Source organism: Mirounga angustirostris, unplaced genomic scaffold (genome assembly GCF_029215605.1).
Source record: "Mirounga angustirostris isolate CCGP_5_RB_7025 unplaced genomic scaffold, mMirAng1.0.hap1 SCAF_14, whole genome shotgun sequence".
Taxonomy (NCBI): Eukaryota; Metazoa; Chordata; class Mammalia; order Carnivora; family Phocidae; genus Mirounga; species Mirounga angustirostris.
In genome coordinates this window covers 55,597,105-55,611,646 of record NW_026991722.1, presented here as the reverse complement: position 1 = coordinate 55,611,646, position 14,542 = coordinate 55,597,105, and the positions used below count along the sequence as shown (strand labels likewise).

The following is a 14,542-nucleotide window of genomic DNA, read 5'->3' as shown; positions in this document are numbered from 1 at the left end:
TGGTGAGAAGTGGCTGTGTTCTGAATGAATCGTGGAGGTAGAGCCAAGGGGATTTCCTGACTGAATGGGTGTGGGTATGATAGGAATCCATCATGGCCCCAGGCTTTTTGGCTTAAGCAATTGTCATGAGAAAGTTGCCACCTGAGATGAAGAAGTCTTGGGTGGGCAGATGATTGTTGTGAGAATAACACAGATCAGTATCCATGAAACTCTTAGACCAAGGTCTGCTCAGGGTAGGTCTTCAATAAATGTTAGTGTCTGTCATTAGCATTAATAGTAAGTTGTAATTGAGTGCTTTTACTTTACTTTGTTTTTTAAAGTTTTTTTTTTTTATCTGCTCCCAGCTTTTTTTTTTTTTTTTTTTAAAGATTTTATTTATTTTTGACAGAGAGAGAGACAGCGAGAGAGGGAACACAAGCAGGGGGAGTGGGAGAGGAAGAAGCAGGCTTCCTGCTGAGCAGGGAGCTGGACATGGGGCTCGATCCCAGGACCCTGGGATCGTGACCTGAGCCGAAGGCAGATGCTTAACGACTGAGCCCCCCAGGCGCCCCCCAGCGTATTTTCTTAATGCTCCCTATGAGAAGTAGGTGGTATAGAACAGAGTCAGCGGGCCTGGACTCGACAGATAGCAGTCAGGTGAGTTGGGCTCACCTTTGCCCAATTGCTAATTTCCAGTTTAGGGCAAGTCATTTACCCCTCTAACCCCACCAGTATCATGGAAAGCTCACATGAGAGAGTAGACAGAAAAATAGGTTGCATATCTAAAAAGTTAACATATATAATGCATATAATGTATGATTATATTTTGTCCTTCAATTTAGCAAAAATAAATATATATGGTAGGCTTTATAAGGGTTTTATTTTATTTTTAACATTTTTATTTTTTAGTGAGGTGATATATGACACATGGAAGAATTTAAAAAAGATTATGATAAAAACAATAGCTTCATGCCCCACTCTCCCTATCCCTAGCTCTCCCGTTCCCTAGAGGAAACCTCTTTTGTTTTAAATGCTTTTTCTGGTTGCTCACCCCCCTTGTCCCCTTTACCCCTCCTCTCCTCTCCTCTCCCCTATTAGGGACAGCTGACACCTGGGCCTCACTGCTCTGTTACATCTCCGGGTTCAGTCTGTTTAGGAGGACCCAGGCTGTCTCTGAACACAGGGGCATGTCCAACCTGTCCTGGGCCCAAACCCTCAATTCTACTTCTGATTGGATTATCTAGTTCTAGAAAAACCAACAAAAATCCCCACATTTCTTATTAGTTATACAGATAAACCCATATACACAGTTTTGCCTGGCCACTGTAATTGTATGTGTGCTTTTCCTTGCATTTTTTTTTCTTTTCCATTTTAGCTTGTCTTTTCCCTCTTTTTCTACTTCCCTTTGACCCACCCCAGTGTCTTCCGTCTCCCCTGGATCTTGCTTTCTGTGTCTTGCTTTTCTCACACAGCAGCTCTCCCAAGTCAGGTGGGATAAGTCTACTTCATTCTTTGTAAAGGCTGTTTAATATTCCATAGTCATGGTGTACCATACTTTATTCTGAAATTTCCATATTGTTAGGCATCAACTTTTTTCCTCCCCAAATTTGTCTTCAGGTAATGTAGCTGTAAACATCCATGAACATATTTTATTTAACCATTCCCATATTGCCAAGCATTAATATTTTTCATTATTTTCTTACTACTGCTGGAATAACATCCTAAATACGTTTGTTCTACATACTGGTGCTTTCATTTTTATGACATAGATTTTGAGGAGTGGATTCTTGGGATGATGGGTATTTATATATTTATATATTTTTTTTGTTTTAAAAAAAGTATTTTATTTTTGAAAGATAAAAATTGTATATATTTAAGGTGTACAATGTGATGTCTCTCTATAGACCTATATATAGTGAAATTAAGTACCACAGTCAAATTAATTAACATATCCATTACCTCCCATAGTTACCTTTCTTTTGTGTGTGTGGTGACAGTCCTTGAAATTTACTCTCTTAGCAAATTTCAAGTACATAATATGTTATTATTAACTATAGTGACTATACTGTACATTAGGTTTCCCGAACTTACTCATCTTATAACTGAAAGTTTGTGCCTCTGGTAACCACCATTCTATTTTTGGTCACTATAAAGTTGACTTCTTTCTCTTATTTTTTTAGATTTCACATATAAGTGAGATCATGCGATGTTTGCCTTTCCATGTCTGGCTTATTTCATTTAGCATAATGTCCTTCAGTTTCATCCATGTTCTCTCAAATGGCAAGATTTCCTTCTTTGTTAACACTGAATAATATTCCATTATGTGCCTGTCTATCTGTCTACAGATATGAATGTGTGTGTATCACATTTTCTTTATCCATTCATCCATCAATGGGCACATAGGTTGTTTCCATATCTTGGTTACTGTGAACAATGCTGCAATGAACATGGGAGTGCAGATATCTCTTCAAGATAGTGATTTTATTTCCTTTGGATATATTCCCAGAAGTAGGATTACTGAATCATATGGTATTTCAATTTCCAAGTTTTTGAGAAGCCTCTGTACTGTTTTCCATAATGGTTGTACCAAATTACATTCCTTCCAGTAATGCACAAAGATTCCCTTTATGCCACATCATTGCCAACACTTACTGTCTTTTGATTTTTTGATATCAGCCAACCTAACAGGTGATAACTCATTGTGGTTGTGATTGCATTTCTCTAGTGATTAATGATATTGAGCATCTTTTCAGGTGTGTGTTGGCCATTCATATATCTTCATTGGAAACATGTCCATTCAGGTCCTTTGCCCATTTTTAATTTTATTTATTTTTTTTGCTGTTGGGTTTTAAGACTTCTTTATGTATTTTAGATATTAATCCGTTATCAGCTATATGGTTTGCAAATATTTTTTTCTCATTCTATAGGTTGTCTTTCCATTTTGTTGATCATTTTTTTGGCTGTGCAGAAGCTTAATAGTTTGATGTAGTCCCATTTTTTTTGTTGTTGTTGTTACTTATGCTTTAAGTGTCATATCCAAAATATTGCCAAGTCCCAAGTCAAGGAATGTTTTCCTTATATTTTCTACTAGGAGTTTTATAGTTTTAGATCTTATATTTAAATCTTTAATCCATTTTGAGTTAATTTTTGTGAGTGATGTAAAGAGTCTAGTTTCATTTGTTTACATGTAAATATCTAATTTTCGCAGTATCATTTATTGAAGAGAATTTGTTTTCTCCATTAAGTATTCTTGGCTCTCTTGCCAAATACTAGTTGACCATATATGCATGGTTTTATTTCTGGGCTCTCAGTTCTGTTCCATTGGTTTATGTGTTTGTTTTTATGCCAGTACCATACTGTTTTGATTATTATAGCTTTATATATAGCTTGAAATTTGGAAGTTGATGTCTCCTTTTCTTTTGTCTGAAGATTTATATATTTATATATCTAGATATTTATATCTATATATGTATGTCTATGTCTATGTATATCTATATATTTATGTATATATAGATATTTTTATTATTAAGTTTTTAATTTTAATTTCAGTTTTGTTAACATACAATGTTATATTAGTTTCAGGTGTGCAATATAGTGATTCAAAAGTTCTTTTTTTTATGATTTTATTTCTTTGAGAGAGAGAGAGAGTGTGAGTGGGAAGGAGAGGGAGAGAGAATCTGAAGCAGACTCCACAGTGAGCACAGAGCCTGACATGGGGCTCGATCCCAAGACCTCAAGTTCACGATCTGAACTGAAACCAAGAGTCAGACACTTAACCAACTGAGCCACCCAGTGCTCCTGATTCAACAGTTCTGTACATTACTTAGTGCTCATCCTGGTAAGTGTACTCTTAATTCCCTCACCTATTTCACCAGCCCCCCCATCTCCCCTCTGGTAACCATCAGTTTTTTCTCTATAGTTAAGAGTCTGTTTCTTGGTTTGTCTGTCTCTCTCTTTTTTTTCTTTCCTCATTTGTTTTGTTTCTTAAATTCCACATATGAATGAAATCATATGGTATTTTTCTTTCTCTGACTTATTTTGCTTAGCATTATACGGTTTAGCTCCATCCATGGTGTTGCAAATGGCAAGATCTCGTTCTTTTTCATGACTGAATAATATTATATTGTAAATATACACCACATCTTCTTTATCTAGGTATATTTTGATTTGTTTTTGATTTCTTCTTTGATCCACTGGTTGTTCAGGAGAGTATTGTTCAGTTTCTACCTGTTTTGTGAATTTTCCAGGTTTCCTTGTTTTACTGTTTTCTAGTTTCATACCATTATGATTGGAAAAGATACTTGATATGATTTCAGTCTTCTTAAATTGTTGAAACTTGTTTTGTGGCCTAACATATGATCTTATTCTGGAGAATGATCTGTGAACCCTTGATAAAAATGTATATAGGCTGCTGTTGGATGGAATGTTCTGCATATGTCTGTTAGGTCCATTTGTGTAAAATGTAGTTCAGGTCCAGTGAATGTTCAGGTTGTTCTTTCTGGATGATCTATCTTTTGATGAAAGTGGGGTATTGAAGTCTCTTCTATTATTGTATTGCTCTCTATTTCTTCCTTCAGATCTGTTAAAAATTACTTTATATGCTTGGGTGTTCTGATGTTGGAGATATATATATATATATAGATAGATAGATAGATAACATATATATATATATGCATACATACACACACTATTGTTATTTCCTCATGATAAACTGACCCATTTATCATTATATAATGACATTTTTGTCTTTTGTTACAGTTTTTGACTTAAAGTTTACTTTGTCTTGTGTATCTACTCTGTTCTCTTTTGGTTTCCATTTGCATGGAATATGTTTTTCATTTTACTTTCTGCCTATGTGTTCTTAAAGTGGTAGTGAATCTCTTATAGGTAGAGTATAGTTGGGTATTGCTTTTCAATGTATTCAGCCACTCTGTGTCTTTTGATTGGAGAATTTTATCCATTTACATTTAGAATAATTATTGACAGGTAAGTACTTGCTACTGCCATTTTTAAAATTATTTTCTGGTGTTTTTTTTTTTCCTGGTGGTTTTATAAATCCTTTGTTTTTTCCTCTCTTGCTATCTTCCTTTGTGACTCAGTGGTTTCCTATAGTCATATGCTTTCGTTCTTTTTCCTTCATCTTTTGTGTATCTACTATAGGTTTTGCAGTGTTGTTACCATGAAGCTTACAGAAAATGTCCTATAGTTTCTAACAGTCTATTTTAAGCTGATAACAACTTAACTTTGTTCATATACAAAAACGCAACACTTTTACTTCCCTCCCCCCATATATTATGTTTTTGGCATCATAATTTACATCTTTTTATACTGTGTATTCATTAACAAATTATTGTGAGTATAGTTATTTTAAATTCTTTTGACTTGTAATCTTTATACTAGAGTTAAAAATGATTTACATACTACTTTTGCAATATTAATGTAATCTGAATTTGTATATTTACTTTTACTAGTGAATTTTATATTTTCATATGATTTCAATATACTAGCTAGTGTCCTGTTTTTTTTAACTTGAAGAACTTTCTTTAGCATTTTTTATAAGGTTGATCTAATGGTGGTGAATTCCTTTCAGGTTTTGTTTGTCTGGAAAATTCTCTCTCTCCTTCAGTTCTGAATGATAACTTGCTGGGTAAAGTGTTCTTGATTGGCAGGTTTTTTTCTTTCAGCACTTCAAGTATATCATCCCACTCTATCCCGGCTTACAAGATTTCTGTTGAGAAATCTGCTGATATCCTTGTATGTGGTGGGCTTCTTTTCCCTTGCTGCTTTCAAGGATCTCTTTGTCTTTGATTTTTGGTAGTTATATTGTATCTCAGTGAAGTCTTCTTTGGGTTGAACCTGATTGGTAACCTTTGCATTTCATGTATCAGATGTCCATATATTTTCTCAGATCTGGGAAGTATTCAGCCATCATTTCTTTAAATAAGCATTCAGCCTCTTTCTTTCTTTTTCTCACTGCAGGTGTGTGCATGGCAGTGGAGGCCAGTGAAGGGAGTTGGGGCTGACAGCATGCTGCATGGGCTAGCTGTGGGTACATGCAACAGGGCAGGCCAGTGACAGGAGTCACATCTGGCCGTGGGCTCCTGAGCAGCTGCAGGGGCTTGGGCTGTTGACAGGCACTCATGTAGCTACAGGGGCTAGTCATAGGCATGTGCGTGGTAGTGGGTGCTGGTGACAGAAGTTGGGGCCAGTTAGTAGAGGTGCACTGATGAAGGGCTAGCCCTGAGCATGCATGACTGTGCAGGCAGGTGATAGGACTGTGGCCCCCATCTGGGCCCATGAGAAGCTGTGGGGGCCTTGGCTGTCAGTGTATGCTCATATAGCTGCTGGTCAGCCATGGGTGATTGGGCCACAGTAGTGGACGCCAGTGACAGGAGTTGGGGCTTGGGGCATGCAGGCATGTAGCTGCAGGAGCTAGCTGCAGGTGTGTACACAACAGTGAAAGCTGGATCTGGGTGCACGAGCAGCTGCAGAGGCCTGGGCTGTCATGATGGTGTAGGTGGGAGAGGGAAGAACAGCGAGGGAGTCAGTAGCTGGTGTCAGTGAGCATGAAAACTTGGAAGGCCCTCAGCAGCAAAAGCTGCAGTGAGTTCATGGCGGTGGTGCTAGCTACTGGTTCCCTCAGTGGTTGCAAGCATGCTGGGTCTTCTGCAGAGTGGCATGCTGGGGTCCATGATGAAGTCCTCTGTGATGAAAGCTGTGGGTGTCCACAGCATCTGAAAGGGCTGGTGAGGTCCCCAGCAGTGAGGGCTGATGGTATCCTCTGCAGAGCAAGACACTGGGGACTACAGTCCCTCCTACCGCCTGGCTGCCCTTCTTCCTTGTTTCTAGCCATTTCTAGATGTCTAAACTCTGCCAGTCTCTGGGTGGGGTGAAATTGAAATGGATCCTTCATACAGTGCCCTGAAAGGTGGGGCAAGTGGGTCACTCACCCTGCTCTGCTTTTCCTGGTGAGGACAACTCTGTCAGGCTGAGGAATTCCCTCTGGGTGCTGAGCACTGCCCGCCTGGGAGGTGGGATGGTGCAGGCAAAATGGAGCTTTTTACTCACCTTTTGGTGTAGTCATTCTCAGGTTTTTTGCTCCATTGCATTCCTGAAGCTTACATGGATTCCAGAGCAGCATCTGCAGTGATGTTTCCTTTCGTGGATAGCTGGCTAATTGCTGTTATGGGAGGGTGGAGGCTGGTGTGTCCTACTTTGCCATCGTGATGCTGTCAAAAATCACATCTTGGGGCACCTGGCTGGCTCAGTCTGTTATGTGTCTGACTCTTGATTTTGTCTCAGGTCATGGTCTCAGGGTCGTGAGATCGAGCCCTGCATCAGGCTCCGTGCTCAGTGTGGAGTCTGCTTGAGATTGTCTCTCTCCTCCTCTCCCTTTGCCCCTCCCCTACTTTTACACTCTCTCCCTCTCTAAAATAAATAAATAAAATCTTTAAAAACAAAACAAGAACAAAAATCACATTTTATGTCCAGCAGGAAGTAAGAAGGTATCTTCCCCACATCTCTAGTCAGAGTTCTTTTTAATTTCTTGTCAGTCTGATGATTATAAAAGGACATCTAGTTATTATTTTAATTGCATTCTCTAGAGTCTAGTGAATTTGAGCATCTTTTCCTCTCTCTGTTTGTTGGCTATTGGGTTTGTTGTTTTTTCCATAAATTTAGATAAAATGTATATACCTCTACATCTTGTTTTATCAATTTGCATATACTATTTGTTGACATTCAGATGGGAAGGATGAGAATTATACTACTTTATTTCAATTTGTTTCTTATTCCATCAACTTTTGACAGTATCTATTGGCTTCCCACTTTTCAAGATTAGGATATTTGCACCCTTCCTTTTTCTTCCACCTTCCCCCATTTCTCCAATTTAACTTCTGTTGGTTGCACTTGAACATTGTGAAAGATGTTAAGAGTTATATTTTATTCTGTAACCACAACCCTATACTCTCTGTTTTGCCCACAAGAAGACTCTAAAGGTTGAAAGCCAGTAAAATGTATTTACAACACAGAATATTAAAGAAGAAAGGTCCAGAGATACCATTTAAACCAGAACTTCTCCAACTCTTCTATCAAAGTATGCCAATGCCAATTGAGAAGAAATACAGTTCTTCTCCCATAAACTCAAACTGTTATGCACATGTTCAGGCAGTGTTTTCTCTTCTGTTCTATAATATACCAGTTTTCTGTTTTAAGAAGTATAATTGGTAAATACAGCCCACTCCCTGGATCTGTTAATACAATTAGCTTTCTGGGGGAGATTTATAGGATTTTATTGTGGCTTGAGTACTCATATGGGTACTCCAGTTTGATCAGCATCTCCACTTTTTAGGTATAGCCAGAATCTGGCCCCCTCTTGTGACCTCTTATGCCGCCATCTCTACCCATGCCCTTGTCATCTCACCTGGACCACTGCTGTGGGTTCCAATCATAGAACCCATAGGGCCCCTTGTGGTCTTTTCTCTGTTCAGAATCCTTGAATCTCATTCAAATTTCATTAATGGTAAAATGAAAGTCTTTTCCATGAACTGCATGATGTGGTTCTTCTCTGCTTCCCTCACCCCATCTCCTGCTTTCTCCCACTGTTTACTCTGCTTTAGCACATTGGCTTCACTGTCATTTTCAGAGCCTGTCAGTAAGCAACTACTGCAGGACTTTTGCATTTCCCTTTGCTGGGAACACTCCTCACACAGATATGTCAGTTTTTTGTGCCCTCATTCCTTCAGATTTATGTTCAAATTCTCCTTCACGAGAGAGACAGCTCTGACCTCAGCACTTATCACTACCTGATGTATGTATTATATGCCTACTCATGGCCTACTCCCTGACTGGAGTGGGAGCTCCATGAAGACAGGGACTGTCTTGTTGTTGTTGCTCACTGTCATATGTGCAGTGCCCTGAACAGTGCCTAGCACATAGTAGGTGCTCAGTAAAATATTTGTTGAAGAAATGAATGAATCTTGCTGTTATTGCTCCTGGCCCTTAGTATCTGACTTCAGTCAAACAAAGGTGCATCCAGTCATTTATTAAGTCCCAAATACTTATTATATGCCATCTGTGCCAAGCCATGCTCTCCTCTTTGTCATCCTTTGCTCACACTGCTCACATTTTCTCAGATGTTTTTGGCTTTTTTTTTTTTTTTTACTTGTTTAAATCTTTCCCATTCTTTAAGCTCAATTCAGATACAATTTCTTCAATGAAACCTTTAATGCCCAAGTTGCAGTTAAGCACTTTCTCCTCTGCATGCCCAGTGTGTTATTTGTAGCTCTATTTATTACCGTCTGTCTTGTATTACAGTTATTTATATACATGACTTATTTCTCCTCCTGAGTGGAAGGAGCCGTTAGGAAATCCTTGTATTCCCTGAGTGCTTGTTCTGGTGTTTTGGCACGCCAATTACTTGTGAAATGATCGTTGAAATGAATTATATGTGATACTTAACCCATGGCATTGGCTCAAATTTAGAGACAGTTTCACATTGTAATTGATGTAAGGAGGACTGGAGATTTTGGTGATTTCCTAAAGATATAGTAGAAATTAAAGGGCTGGCAGATGGACCATATGGGAATTGAGTCCATCTGGCCTTTCGGAGGGAGATTTAGGAGTAGGAAGGGTTTTTGGAAGGGTCTGTCTTGGGTAATCATTCTTGCCTTCAAAAGGATAAAGAGTTAATTTACATAATAACTAATAATCAAGAATTAACATGTAGAACAATGTTGAACTAAGAGCTTTAAAACTCTGATATATTTTCTTGGAAATCTTGAGGAGTGGATAAACCACAGTTGCTTTGAATGAAGGTGGTAATAGACTTAAAGGGGGTGAACTTTCTAACCTTGTTGATCGTGGATGGTGCTTCTCAACGGTAACCTTTTCATTTCTCTTTCCTGTATTTTAGTGACTCTTGGAGATCTCTATCTGTAACTTGTGGCCTTTTATCTCACTCTAACTCCACAGAAATACTGAGATCTTTTGCTTTGAACTTATCACCAGCCTGCCCTTCTGCATCCAGATCTGTGTCTCTGTCTCTTCTGTTTTCCCTCTCCATTTGACCTCAGAGGAAGCCTATCCCTCCTCCTTCCCAAGGCTGGGGCCTCGTTGGAACTCTTCACCCCTCCTGTTCCCTGTTCAGGTGTCTTTACTGGCTGTTCCTTATCTTTATTTTTTTTTTTTATTTTTTTAAAGATTTTATTATTTATTTGACAGAGAGAGACACAGCGAGAGAGGGAACACAAGCAGGGGGAGTGGGAGAGGGAGACGCAGGCTCCCCGCTGAGCAGGGAGCCCGATGTGGGGCTCGATCCCAGGACCCTGGGATCATGACCTGAGCCGAAGGCAGACGCTTAACGACTGAGCCACCCAGGCGCCCCTGTTCCTTATCTTTAAACATCCTACTCCTTTTCCTCTTGTCCCATGTACCTCTCCATGTACTGCAGAGACCTCTTGAGGGTCCTCACAACACAGTGGCTGGCTTCCCCCAGGGGTGGCATTGAAGAGAGGGAGTGAGCCAGGCAGGAACTGTCCTTTCTGTCCCAGGCTTGGAAGGCATGTGGCATCACTTCTGCACATTCTCTTCGGGAGAAGCGAGTCCCAAACTGGCCTGCATTCGAGGGGTGCAGGATTAGATCCCATCTCTTGATGCGAGTAGTTATGAAAACATTGTGGGCAAATTTTAAAATCACCACAGCATTGCTGGGAATGATGTCCCACGTTCAGTGCAAAAAGAGAGAATTTTACAACTTTATTGCTTTTTCAATAGATGTGCTCAAACGGTACACAATTTGAAGAGGATATGAAGCTCCCCTCCACCCCACGTTCTGGCTACCCACTTGCACTCCCTGAAGACAGCCATTGTAACCACTTTGTATATGTCTTTCCAGAGAAATTCCAATTCTGTGTCAATATAGGAAGGTGCATATGCATGTGTATGTCTACATAAACATATGTATATGTATAAAAAAGCACCTTAGTTATGATTATATACTCAGGAAGAGGAATCTTGATAAAGGAGATCATGGGAGAAGGGCTCTGGCTACCCTAGTCAACAGGCCTTGCACATAGGGCAGCAGTGTCTTCCTCCCCCTGATTGGGGAAGATCTCACCTCTTGGGGGAGGATGGCAGTTCCCAAATATGGCCGGTCATCACAACTACAAGGGGACCTGTACCTAAAAAGTCAGCTTTTTAGCCTCCACCCTTAGAGATTCTGATTCAGTAAGTTTGAAATGGGGTCTGGGAATTTTAATTTTAAATAGTTCCAAAGATAAAATGGCATACCCTTTATTTTTTTAGTTTTTTATTTTTTACTTTTTTTATTATGTTAATCACCATACATTACAGCATTAGTTTTTGATGTAGTGTTCCATGATTCATTGTTTTTGCATAACACCCAGTGCTCTATGCAGAACGTGCCCTCTTTAATATCCATCACCAGGCAAACCCATCCTCCCACCCCCCTCCCCTCTAGAACCCTCAGTTTGTTTTTCAGAGTCCATCGTCTCTCATGGTTCATCTCCCCCTCCGATTTCCCCCCTTTCATTCTTCCCCTCCTACTATCTTCTTCTTTTTTTTTTTTCTTAACATAAATTGCATTATTTGTTTCAGAGGTACAGATCTGTGATTCAACAGTCTTGCACAATTCACAGCACTCACCATAGCACATACCCTCCCCAGTGTCTATCACCCAGTCACCCCATCCCTCCCACCCCACCCCCCACTCCGGCAACCCTTAGTTTGTTTCCTGCAATTAAGAATTCCTCATATCAGTGAGATCATATGATACATGTCTTTCTCTGTTTGACATATTTCACTCAACATAATACTCTCCAGTTCCATCCACGTGGTTGCAAATGGCAAGATCTCATTCCTATTGATGGCTGCATAATATTCCATTGTATATATATACCACAACTTCTTTATCCATTCATCTGTCGATGGACATCTTGGCTCTTTCCACAGTTTGGCTATTGTGGACATTGCTGTTCTAAACATCGGGGTGCACGTACCCCTTTGGATCCCTACTTTTGTATCTTTGGGGTAAATACCCAGTAGTGCAATTGCTGGATCATATGGTAGCTCTATTTTCAACTTTTTGAGGAACCTCCATACAGTTTTCCAGAGTGGCTGCACCAGCTTGCATTCCCACCAACAGTGTAGGAGGGTTCCCTTTTCTCCGCATCCCCGCCAACATCTGTCATTTCCTGACTTGTTAATTTTAGCCATTCTGATTGGTGTGAGGTGGTATCTCATTAGGTTTTGATTTGGATTTCCCTGATGCCAAGCGATGTTGAGCACTTTTTCATGTGTCTGTTTGGCCATTTAGATATCTTCTTTAGAAAAATGTCTGTTCATGTCTTCTGCCCGTTTCTTGATTGGATTCTTTGTTCTTTGGGTGTTGAGTTTGGTAAGTTCTTTATTGATTTTGGGTACTAGCCCTTTATCTGATATGTCATTTGCAAATATCTTCTCCCATTCTGACGGTTGTCTTTTGTTTTTGTTGACTGTTTCCTTTGCTGTGCAAAAGCTTTTTATCTTGATGAAGTCCCAATAGTTCATTTTTGCCCTTGTTTCCCTTGCCTTTGGCGATGTTTCTAGGAAGAAGTTGCTGTGGCTGAGGTCGAAGAGGTTGCTGTCTGTGTTCTCCTCTAGGATTTTGATGGACTCCTGTCTCACATTTAGGTCTTTCATCCATTTGGAGTCTATTTTTGTGTGTGGTAGGGAAATGGTCCAGTTTCATTCTTCTGCATGGGGCTGTCCAATTTCCCAAACCATTTGTTGAAGAGACTCTTTTTTTCATTGGACATTCTTTCCTGCTTTGTCAAAGATTAGTTGACCATAGAGTTGAGGGTCCATTTCTGGGCTCTCTATTCTGTTCCATTGATCGATGTGTCTGTTTTTGTGCCAGTACCATGCTGTCTTGATGATGACAGCTTTGTAATAGAGCTTGAAGTCCAGATTGTGATGCCACCAGCTTTGCTTTTCTTTTTCAACATTCCTCTGGCTCTTCGGGGACTTTTCTGGTTCCATACAAATTTTAGGATTATTTGTTCCATTTCTCTGAAAAAATGGATGGTATTTTGATGGGGATTGCATTGAATGTGTAGATTGCTCTAGGTAGCATTGACATCTTCACAATATTTGTTCTTCCAATCCATGAGCGTGGAACGTTTTTCCATTTCTTCGTGTCTTCCTCCATTTCATTCATGGGTATTTTATAGTTTTCTGAGTACAGATCCTTTGCCTCTTTGGTTAGATTTATTCCTAGGTATCTTATGGTTTTAGGTGCAATTGTGAATGGGATCGACTCCTTAATTTCTCTTTCTTCTGTCTTGTTGTTGGTGTATAGGAATGCCACTGATTTCTGTGCATTGATTTTATATCCTGCCACTTGACTGAATTCCTGTATGAGTTCTGGTAGTTTTGGGGTAGAGTCTTTGGGGTTTTCCACATAAAGTATCATATCATATGCAGAGAGGAGAGTTTGACTTCTTCTTTGCCAATTTGGAAGCCTTGATTTTTTTTGTTGTCTGATTGCTGTGGCTAGGACTTCTAATACTATGTTGAATAGCAGTGGTGATAGCGGACATCCCTGCCGAGTTCCTGACCTTAGGGGGAAAGCTCTCTGTTTTTCCCCATTGAGAATGATATTCGCTGTGGATTTTTCATAGGTGGCTTTTATGATATTGAGGTATGTACCCTCTATCCCTATACTCTGAAGAGTTTTGATCCAGAAAGGTTGCTGTACTTTGTCAAATGCTTTTTCTGCATCTATTGAGAGGATCATATGGTTCTTGTTCTTTCTTTTGTTAATGTATTGTATCACGTTGATTGATTTGCGGATGTTGAGCCAACCTTGCAGCCCAGGGATAAATCCCATTGGTCGTGGTGACTAATCCTTTTAATATACTGTTGGATCCTATTGGCTAGTATTTTGGTGAGAATTTTTGCATCCATGTTCATCAGGGATATTGGTCTATAATTCTCCTTTTTGATGGGGTCTTTGTCTGGTTTGGGGATCAAGGTAATGCTGGCCTCATAAAATGAGTTTGGAAGTTTTCCTTCCATTTCTATTTTTTGGAACAGTTTCAGAAGAATAGGTATTAATTCTTTCAGTGTTCAGTATAATTGCCTGGGAAGCCATCTGGCCCTGGGCTTTTGTTTGTTGGGAGATTTTTGATGACTGCTTCAATTTCCTTAGTGGTTATGGGTCTGTTCAGGTTTTCTATTTCTTCCTTGTTCAGTTTTGGTAGTTATACATCTCTAGGAATGCATCCATTTCTTCCAGGTTATCTAATTTGCTGGCATAGAGTTGCTCATAATATGTTCTTATAATTGTTTGTATTTCTTTGGTGTTGGTTGTGATCTCTCTTCTTTCATTCATGATTTTGTTGATTTGGGTCCTTTCTCTTTTCTTTTTGATAAGTCTGGCTAGGGGTTTATCAATCTTGTTAATTCTTTCAAAGAACCAGCTCCTAGTTTCATTGATCTGTTCTACTGTTCTTTTGGTTTCTATTTCATTGATTTCTGCTCTGATCTTTATGATTTCTCTTCT

General features: G+C 39.5%; 1 protein-coding gene across 2 annotated transcripts in view; it reads left to right on the top strand.

Annotated features, from left to right (window-relative positions):
- The window catches only part of L3MBTL4 (L3MBTL histone methyl-lysine binding protein 4), a 496,448-nt gene that overhangs the window by 18,466 nt on the left and 463,440 nt on the right, over positions 1 to 14,542 (top strand). Inside the window, exon 1 of one of the 2 annotated variants that reach the window (XM_064577896.1) lies at positions 3,643 to 3,817. The exons of the other annotated variant lie outside the window; for it this stretch is intronic. The gene's annotated coding sequence lies outside the window, so the exon portion shown is untranslated. Of the gene's footprint in view, positions 1 to 3,642; positions 3,818 to 14,542 lie in introns of those variants that run through there. 2 annotated transcript variants of the gene reach the window in all.